At 54.0% G+C, this 10,847-nt stretch overlaps 1 pseudogene; it reads right to left on the bottom strand.

Moving 5' to 3' along the window:
• LOC100858937 overlaps positions 1 to 9,170 on the bottom strand; it is a 109,110-nt pseudogene extending 99,940 nt beyond the window's left edge.
• Positions 9,171 to 10,847: the final 1,677 nt, after the last annotated feature.

Below are 10,847 nucleotides of genomic sequence, written 5' to 3'. Positions count from 1 at the left end.
TCTGAGATACTGGATGCAATTTCCCTTCATCTTCTGCTTCCTTTTCACTTACAGAGAAAATCCTGTCTTCAGGTGACTGAGACACTGACAAAGGAAGGAAGGATTCCCTCCAGTTCAACACATACTTTTTCAAATGCAAATACACTATCCACGCACGGGAAACATGAACCACATCTATCTTGGAAGTACAGGCCTCAATGTGAAGAGATGACTATGAAGGAGCTCTACATCACAAGGTTACAGGGAGAATGGAATACATTACTGAGATTGCACACAGGAATTATAAGCCATTCTAACAAAAAAGCATTGTTCTACACACAGTTTATCAAGCAAAAATGATATTCTCTGGAGACTCTGTCATTGTCTCCAATGACAGAGAGACCTGGATAACGATGTACATGTGTAGTGGAACTCCAAGGTCACAGCCTGAACCAATGGGTGTGTGTGCCTGGAGCGGAAGAGAGAGCGGAGGGGCTGGAGCCACTCCTTCTGTCTCCGCGATAGTTCCTGTGCAATCTAAGTCTGCGCTGGTTCCCCTTTTTCCCCCGCCCTTCTCTCCGGCGGAGAGGCGGTACGAACGGGGGAGGGTCACATTCCTCAGCTCGTCCCTTTCTCCAAACTGTTACCGGGAGGGGTGAGTTAATTTATTTTTGATATCTTTTCCTATAGCGCCTATTTGTCAAATAAAGGCTCTGTCATTGCCTTCATTTGTTCTACAACATAATACACATCTTAGCACTAGGTATGAAATGAAACCATTGCCCTGACAAAACCACGCTGACCCAACTACTTCCAATTCCCTACACTAGATTCCAGCTTTCCCAGCAAAATAACCTCACAGCCAGCATGCAACATTTCACCATATCTTACTGGCCAGTAGAACATTTTATTCAGTGACTTTTGAAGGAAACAGAAGTGTGTTGAAGTCCTGACAGATGAAAATATTCAAGGTATGTATGGACATTACATCACCCAGTCCTGTGATTTCAAGAGATTTTCCCGACTTTGAAAGATACCAGCCCCATAGCGGCTGAGCAATAGTCCCTGAAAACAATACCAGCAATGACGTAAAACATAATGAAGTGAACCGATCCTTGTCAGGTTATGTCACTAAGCACTTACGCACATAAGTAAAAACAAACAAATATATAAACAAAAACAAAACAACAATAGAAAATAAAAAATACCCAACAAATAGAAAGAACTAGGATACCTGTCATCTATAAAGATAAAATAAGAGAAAATTCAGCTCCTCCATTTGCTGTGTTTCTATAGAGATTCGTTCTATCCTCTGAGCTAGCCATTAGGAAATGAGAAAAGAAAGTTAACAACACCAACAGAAATGCTGCTAGCAAAATCCAACAAATAACACAAATGGGAAAGGAAAGGTGGCTTGGATCATTATGCACAGTATCAATGCCATAAATACAGCGTCCTACTGCTCAAATTTCGTGCTTTGAGAAACTGACAACTCCATAACCAAACGTGAGACTTGGGAAAAACATTTCAATGAAAGATCTCTTAAAAGGAACAGCCCTAATGGTCCCACATGCCCACCCAAAGAGTGACTCACATCATTTGCTGCTGTGGGCGAAGATGATGAGATTAAATAATGAGCTACGAAGTGATAAAGGGTAAACATAGAACAATTCGGACGAGGTCAAAAGGAAAAGGTAGTCAAACACTTGTGATAAACTCAAGATTAACCCTTACCTTTTTACTTTTAAAATTAAACCACAGTGAACTCTCAACATATCAACCTCTGGTTAAAAGATGGTGAAATCAGAAAACCACATCCCCTATTTCCTCCATAAGCCCTTCACCCTCAGAACCCTGAAGCCTTTGGCAAACACAGCTGTTATGATTGCATTTCATCCTCACCATAGGCAAAGGAATATTGTCAAAGGACCAGGTACCCAACCGTTTTCCGCAACGCATGGTATGCATGAATGGATAGAAAGACATCTATTTGCTCTACACATCATGATGTAGAAGTGGAAACGTTGTGAAGAGGAAAAAGGACAAGTACCTAAGTTACACACGGAGTCATCAGGAATCTGTTTCAAACCAATCTCACTGACTCAACACACGGGCTGTCAGAAAGAAAGTGGACCCTGAAAACTAAAAAAAATATTGTTCCGAATATCAGTTCGTACAGGAGAACACAAATTATACATAGCAGAGGAAAAAATGAGTAACCACCAGGCAAGAAGATAGAGAAAAAGCCCGGACATAGCTAAATTGTAGCAACAAGTAAGCCCGCACATCCAGCCTTTCACACACTCTGTATTGATGACTGCATCCCGTGACCAAAGGGAAAAAGAGGAACAAGCCGTTGAATGAGAGTTTTGCACAGCGAAGAAGATATCGTTTCTGCAGAGGAGAAATTGCAGGGGACGAAAAGCAAAAAGAAGGGAGTGAAGTACAGAGAGCGGAAGCATGGTAAATGACATAAACACGCATGAGGTCGAAGTAAGAAAATAAAAAAAAACACATGAGATGCCATTCAAGCAAAAACACTGCCGAAGAGAGAATGCAACAAACTCTATGCGTGTTGGGGATGACAAGAACAAAAGAATATGCCAGTTAGAGACGTCAGGAAAAAACGTGTGATGGATTAAGAGATATGAGACGGTCGCATTTATAGCCAATCAATCGACCACCAAGGAAAGAACGGAAGAAGAATGGAGAGGGCAAAAGCGATGCGAAGGAGAGTCAAAGCCAGGTGCAAGAGGCGAGGACGGAAGGAGGAAATCCGGAGCCGCAGCGGTGGCAGCACTCACCGGGAGGCCGTCGGGCTCGGCGGCGCGGTGGGCGGCAGCGTCTTCCCCGCGCAGCGGCGCGGCCTCGTCGGGCGGCGGCCGGGCCGGGAGCGTGTCGCAGCAGCTGCCGCCCGCGCAGCGCAGCTGGCTCTTGCGCGAGTCGGCGGTGAGCGACACGTCGTGCGAGTAGGAGCGCAGGAAGGCGCGGACGCCGTCGATGCCCACGAAGTGCGAGGCCGGGACGCCGCGCAAGGCGGCGCCGGCCGAAGGCGGCGGCAGGCAGCCGCGAGCGGCGCCAGCGGCGCAGGCGCAGCGCCAGCAGCAGCAGCAGGAAGGCGAGGAAGAGGCAGGACACGGCCGCCACGGCCAGCACCAGCCAGCGCGTCAGGCTGCCGGCGGGCTCGGCCGGCGCCGCCGCGCTGCCCAGCTCCGACAGCAGCTCGGCCACGCTCTCGGCCAGCACCACCGTCAGCGTGGCCGTGGCCGACAGCGCCGGCCGCCCGCGGTCCTTCACCACCACCACCAGGCTGTGCCGGGCCGCGTCGCGGGCCAGCGGCGAGCGCGCCGTGCGCACCTCGCCGCTGTGCAGCCCCACGCGGAACAGCCCCGGCTCCGTCGCCTTGGCCAGCTCGTACGACAGCCACGCGTTCTGCCCCGCGTCCGCGTCCACCGCCACCACCTTGGCCACCAGCGCGCCGGGCTCCGCCGAGCGCGGCGCCAGCTCCACGCCCGCCCAGCTCCACGCGCCCGACGCCGAGCCCCACGCACCGACGCCCGCGCCCGATCCCGGACCCGGCCCCGGCCCCGGCGCCGCCGGCGGGTACAGCACCTGCGGCGCGTTGTCGTTCTCGTCCGCGATCAGCAGCCGCACCGACACGTTGCTGCTGAGCGGCGGCGCGCCGCCGTCCTCCGCCCGCACCCACAGCTCCACCTCGCGCACCTCCTCGTAGTCGAACGAGCGCAGCGCGTACAGCGCGCCCGTCTCCGCCTGCACCGACACGTAGGACGACAGCGGCGCGCCCCGCAGCCGCCCCTCCCGCAGCCGGTAGCGCACGCGCGCGTTCTGCCCCCAGTCCGCGTCCCACGCGCGCACCGTCAGCACCAGCGCGCCCTCGGCGTTGTTCTCGGGCAGCCGCGCGCTGTAGCGCGCCTCCGCGAACACCGGCGCGTTGTCGTTCACGTCCAGCACCCGCAGCGCCAGCACCGCGCCGCTCCGCAGCGCCGGCGACCCGCCGTCCGCCGCCCGCACCGTCACGTTGTACTCCGACGCCCGCTCGCGGTCCAGCTCCCGCGCCGTCACCACGCTGTAGTAGTCGTCCAGCGCCCGCTCCAGCCGGAACGGGACGCCCTCGCCCAGGCTGCACCGCACCTCCCCGTTGGCGCCCGAGTCGCGGTCCTGCACGTGCAGCAGCGCCACCACCGTCCCCGGCGCCGCGTCCTCCGAGATCTCGCTCAGCGCCGACCGCACCGAAATCTCGGGCGCGTTGTCGTTCACGTCTGTCACCGAGATCGACACCTTCGCCTGTGTCGAAAGAGTCCACCGCCATCTCGTGCCTGTAATTCCAATTCATAGGAATTGCATTCCTCGAAGTCGAGACTTCGCAATACTCTGATCTCTCCCGTATCGGCATCTAACTTGAATACTGTTGAAGCATTCTTCGTCATTTTCCTAAGAGTGTATTTAACTTCTCCGTTGGTTCCGTCGTCGGGGTCGGTGGCGGTGACGGTGAGCAGCGTGGAGCCCACGGGCACGTCCTCGGGCACTCGCACCGTGTACACCGCCTGGCTGAACGCGGGCGCGTTGTCGTTGGCGTCCAGCACAGCCACGCGGATGCGCGCCGTGCCCGTCCGCGCCGGGTCGCCGCCGTCGCTCGCCCTCAGCAGCAGCTCGTGAAACGCCGCCTCCTCCCGGTCCAGCGCCTTGGCCAGCACCAGCTCGGGACGCTTCTCGCCGTCGGCTCCCGCCTGCACGGACAGCGAGAAGTGCTCGTCGCCGCTCAGCGCGTAGCTCTGCAGGGAATTCACGCCCACGTCCGGGTCTTGAGCCTCGGGCAGGGGAAATCGTGCTCCCGTGGATGTCATCTCGCTCATTTTCTCCTCGAGCTCCACCTTCTTGAAGGTCGGTGAATTGTCGTTAATGTCCGTGATTTCCACTTCGATTGCATAAACCTTCATCTCGCCCTCCACGATCAGCTCACAGCGCAGCACGCATTTCTCCAGCAGCCGGCACAGCTGCTCCCTGTCTATCCTCTCGGCCGTCACCAAGTGACCACTGCTCGCATGCAGAGCGAAATACTGCGTCCTGCCTGGGGACACCACTCGGGCGCCGCGGACGCCGAGCGCCGCCAGCTCCAGCGCCAGGTCCTTGGCCACGTCGCCCACGAACGAGCCCTTGGGCAGCTCCTCGGGCACCGAGTAGCGCAGCTGCCCCCGCGCCGCCTCCCACGCCGCCACGAACACGCAGCACAGCAGCGCCCGCTGCCTCCGGCCGCAGCGCCCTTCTCTCGCCGCGCACATCTCCCGTACGGCCCCGCCGCCACCGCAACACCGCCGACACCTCACGCTCGCCGCTTTCGCGCGGCTCTGTCTCTGCCTTCTTCTTCCACTTCTCTCTCGCCTTCTCCGGCGCCGACTCCGTCTCGGCGGCCGCTGCCGACCGCTCCGGGTGCCCCTCCGCCTCGCTGCAGCACCGCTCTGCACTCCAGCGCCGCTCGCAGCCCGCCCGGACGCCGACACTGAGAGCGAGCGAACGAGTGAGCCGGGCCGCAGCGGGCGGGGCTGCGTGCAGCGCTCCACTCCTTCCTCTCCTCCGCGGTGAACAGCGGCGCCCGCAGCCGCCGCCCGGCACTGCACGCACGGCTCCACCGAGCAACCGTAGAAGCGCTGGCACCGCGAATTACTTTTGCATACAAGCAGGATTGTCTCAGTTCCGCTTCCTGCACTCTTTCTGTTCGTATAGGGGACGACACCGTCCTTTCTGTTCTTCAACATGTTCATGATCCGTGAGAATGTGAAGGGCACCTCTTGGCATCTTTTTTTCTAATGCACTGGATGTAAAATACTTTTGAGTTTTTTCTCTTTATTGCAGAGGAGACATTTCCAGCAGAGATTGCCAATATTCGTCAAGGTAGTCCTTTCTCAATGACATTTTCCTCATTTTTCTTGCACTGTCCAATAGTCCAAGTGCTACATTCACTTGTAACTTGTCTTCGTTTCCTGGTGAATATCTTACACCTGGACCCATCTCTCAGCAAAAAAGTACCTCCCATACACATGTAAACTCACCCTTTAGAAATGAGTTAGCAAAGCACTCTCCATCTCTCATGGTGCTGCCATTAGCCAGCTGCCTGTTCACCCTTCCTACACTCTTGCTACAGATAAAATGGTATCATACTTTGTGTTCTGTGTTAGCATCCATGCCCAAGCACATCGTTTTTGAATGGGAAATTTAGAAAACGTAACGTACTTTGCAGTACAAAAAGTGATTCAACACAACATTGAGACACATGTTAAGAAAAACATCGAGTTCAGTTCTGCAAATTCATGTGACCCAAGAGGACATCATTCAGTGTAAAAATGAGTCATAAGATGCAGATAGATGATCTTTCCTCCTCATTCTCATTACTCTGAAATGTGAATAACTGTATGCATCAGTACAGGTTAGGGGATGACTTGCTGGAAAAGAGCTCTGAGGAGAAGGACTTGGGTGTCCTGGTGCAACGCAAGTTGGCCATGAGCAGGCAGTGCACCCTTGTGGTCACAAAGGCCAGCGGTAATACTAGGGTGCATCAAGAACAGTGGCAAACAGATTGAGGGAGATGATCCTCCCGCTCTACACTGCCCTTGTGAGGTCACATAAGAAATACTGTGCCCAGTTCTGGGCTTCTCACTTCCAGAAAGAGACTGGCAGGGAGCCACGGAGTTCAGGGCCTGGGGCATCTCCTGTACAAAGAAAAGCTGAAAGACCTGGGACTATTCAGTCTGGAGAGGAGAAGGTTGAGAGATGACCTCATCACAGTTTATAAATATCCCAAGTGTGCCATTCGAGTCTATGTGGCAAGGCTCCTTTGGGTGGTGAGTAGCAATAGAACAAGGAGAGGTGTGGAGAAACTGAAACACAGGAAAATCCATACATACACAAAGAAAATTTCTTCACCACCAGTGACAGAGACCTGGAAGAGGCTGCTCGGAGAGGTGGTGGAGTCTCCTTCTCTGGAGATATTCAAGACCCACCTGGGTGCTCTCCTGTGCAACCTACTGTAGGCAGCCTGCTTTAGCAGGAGTTTGGACTCAGTGATCTGTTGAGGTTCCTTCCAACCCCTGCACTTCCATGATTCTGTGATAAAGGGCTATGAATGTCTGGTGTCCAAATCTTATAAGCATCTTTTCTACAATAGCACATTCATGGAGGCACAGCATTAGATCATGACAAGAAGAAAAATTACTGTTTGAAGCACACAGAAATGAAGGAACCATTAGTGCAAGAACCTTTTCATAGGCCTCATTCTAAGGCAAACACTTCGGAGAAATTTGGAGACACTGTTTTCAACCTTCTGCATCATTTCCTTCAAACATAAAGATCTGTCTTCAGGAGCTTAGAAACCCTGACAAGAGAAGGAAGGATTTCCTATAAAACAACAGTCACAGCTCCAGCTGCAGTAGTCTTCTCCAGAAATGATGAACATGAACCAGGACCTCATGGAAACCAAGGCCTGAAAATGTAATTTTGACCATGTAGAAACTATACATCACCACACAAGGAGATACTGTTGTTTAAATGTGATTACACAAAAGAATTCTAAGCCATAATAAAAAAAATATTTATAAGCCATTCATTGTGGTTCCATGCACATAGTTCATCTGCAAATAACTTATCATCAGGGATCTATCAGTGCCTCTTAAAAGAGAGGAACCAGGATCTGAGCAGAACTAGAGTATATCATGGCATCAACTATAAAATCAAACCACTGCCTATACAAGAAACCTATACAAGCAAAGGATTTGGAGATGAACAGTGCTTATTATGCCACTTGTTACATACAGAATCATAGAGTTGAGTTGGAAGGGACCCTTAAAGGTCATCTAGCCCAACTCCCCTGCAGTGAACAGGGACATCTGCAGCTTGATCAGGTTTCTCAAAGCCTGGCCCAACCTGACCTTGAATATCTTTAATGACAGGGCATCCACCACATCTCTGGGCATCCTGATCCAGTCCTTACTGTAAAAACAACTTGTTGCTTATATCCAACCTAAATCTCCTCTCCTTTAGTCTGAAACTATTTCCAGAAGTCCTGTCACAGCAGACCCTACTAGACAGTCTGTCCCCTTCCGTCTAATAAAGAACAAAGACACAAGTGCCTAGTCCAAGACCTTGGAACACACACTATAACCACAGTTCTTTAAAGTCATTTGGATAATAGAAGGAAAATAGATGGAGTCATAGCATCAGGCCTAGATTCAAAGCCTGGGCAAACTGAATATCAACACCTATCTTCTAAATATTTAAAACTAAACTACAGTTTAAGGTTTTCATTTGCCCTGAGAATCTTCAGAACTCACTGTGTGATTTGTACTCCAAATGCAAGAAAACAAATGGCTGTTTGTTCTCAATAAGCCAGTATTAAATAAGTATTAAATAAGTCATTCTCAAGAAGCCAGTATTAAACGTCTGGAATCAGTAAAACATCCCCTCCTTCCAAGAGCCCTACAAACACAGAACCTTGCATCCATTCTCAAATGCCCCCGAATTTTATGATTCTCTTTGATCTTCAGAGCAGGCAAACATGCATCTCCAAAGGACCACCTGCTCAGCCGTTTCTCCACCACATTTCCAAAGACTGCAACACAGATGGATGCAAAGACATTTCTTTACCCAACACATTATCATGAAAATCCAAACTGTCTGTGTACACTATAAAGTTAAGTCAAATACGGAGTAATTAATATTCTATTTGAATACAGTCTCACCAAACTCACCAAGCACACAAACTATCGGGAACTATAGAACAAATGCAGCAAAATCGAAACAATTAATTGAAACTCATTCTCCAGAGCTAACCAGAAACGTGAAACTGAAATATGTCACCAATCATTCTGTTTCCAATCAAAAGCTCAGAAATTCAGTGAAATGGGTTAATTTCTTAAATCTCCTGCCCTGGTTCTTAAGAATTAATACTGGGAAAGCCTAAGAAGAGGCTTGAGGCAGTCTACAAGATTTAATCACCATTTTTGGATTATAATCTGACATGGTACTCCTTACTTAGTTTTTTATTTACTATCTTCTCCATAGCCGTTCAATAATCTTTAATTTTCCCTTTCGTGAAACTGCACTGGTATTTCCACAGGCTCTGCAATACAGAATGTCGGTTTCTTTCAGACGTGATTCTGCACAACCATCTGTGTATAAAAGGCAAGCGAAGAAGATATCAAGAATCAGAAAGCTGATAGCAGTGGTGAGAAAAACACGGAGAAAGGGCTGCTAGGGATATCGCACCGGGACAACATTGATCTGCCACACTAATGGTAGGACATTATCAAAACAATTAACCAAAAGATTTCCGAGCAAACAAAACATCCCTGCCAAACCCAACGGCGTAACCACTGATTACAAAGGGGCTGAAGCTTTTAATGCAGCAATGCAGCACTCTGTCATTCTCTTGGAGTGACTCGGAGCAATAACTCCAACAAACGCTACACAGAGAAACCCCTAAGGAATACGACGCTGCATGTGGTGTAGAGGTCGAAAAGAATGAGGGGGAAGAGGAGGAGAGAGCGGAGTTACTGACCTGCGGTGCGCGGAGGTCGTCGGTAGGCTCTTCCGAGCCGGCGCTGCCGCTCGGGCTCCGCTTCCCGCAGGGTTCCCCGCTGAGCGGCTCCTCGGCGGGCACGCTGGGCAGCAAGGCGGGCGGCAGCAACCAGGCGCCCTCGGCCACGGCGCGGCCCGGCGCCACGCACAGGTTGTAGGAGTAGGGCAAGGTGCCCTCGCAGAAGTCGGCCGGCACGGCGGGGCCCGACGCCGAGAAGCGCCGCGCGCCCAGGCAGCGCAGGACGGCGGGCGGCCCGGCCCGGCGCAGGCGCGCCAGCAACGTCAGAGCCGCGCTCAGCAGGAAGGCGGCCGAGAGCAGCGCCAGCGCCAGCACCAGCGAGAAGCGCAGCTCCGCCGGCGGGTCGGCGGCCGCCGGGCCCTCGCTCAGCTCCGGCAGCGCGTCCCGCACGCTCTCGGCCAGCACCACGTGCAGCGTGGCCGTGGCCGACAGCGCCGGCTGCCCGTGGTCCTTCACCACGGCCACCAGCCGCTGCTTCGCCGCGTCCCGCTCCGACACGGCCCGCGCCGTGCGCACCTCGCCGCTGCGCGCCTCCACGCGGAACAGCGCCGGCTCCGGCGCCTGCAGCAGCTCGTACGACAGCCACGCGTTGCGCCCCGCGTCCGCGTCCACCGCCACCACCTTGGCCACCAGGTAGCCGGCCTCGGCCGAGCGCGGCACCACCTCGAACGGCCCCGCGCCCGCGCCGCCGCCCTCCGCCCCGCCCGCCGCCGGCCACAGCACCCGCGGCGCGTTGTCGTTGCGGTCCAGCACGAAGACGCGCACCGTCGCCGTCGCGCTGCGCGCGGGCGTCCCGCCGTCCCGCGCCCGCACCTCCACGGCGAACTCGCGGCACCGCTCGTAGTCGAACAAGCGCTGCGCGTACAGCTCGCCCGTCTCCGCCCGCACCGACACGAACGCCGCGTCCGCGCCGCCGCCCGCCAGCGCGTAGCTTACGCGCCCGTTGGCGCCCGCGTCCGCGTCCCGCGCGCTCACGCGCAGGACCGGCTCTCCCGCCTCGTTGTTCTCGGGCACGTAGGCGCTGTAGGCGGCCTCCTCGAACACCGGCGCGTTGTCGTTCACGTCCGACACCTCCAGCACCAGATCCGCGCGGCTCGACAGCGCCGGGCTGCCCCGGTCCGTGGCGATCACCGTCACCCGGTGCTCGGACGCCCGCTCCCGGTCCAGCGCGCCCGCCGTCACCACTTTGTAGGAGCCGCCCGACGATGCCACGATCTGCAGCGGCGTGTCTCCCGACAGCTCGCACCGCACCCGCCCGTTC

Source organism: Gallus gallus, chromosome 13 (assembly GCF_016699485.2).
Source record: "Gallus gallus isolate bGalGal1 chromosome 13, bGalGal1.mat.broiler.GRCg7b, whole genome shotgun sequence".
NCBI classification, from domain to species: domain Eukaryota; kingdom Metazoa; phylum Chordata; class Aves; order Galliformes; family Phasianidae; genus Gallus; species Gallus gallus.
The sequence above is the reverse complement of the archived record's forward strand: the minus strand, read 5'-3'. Positions and strand labels throughout refer to the sequence as shown.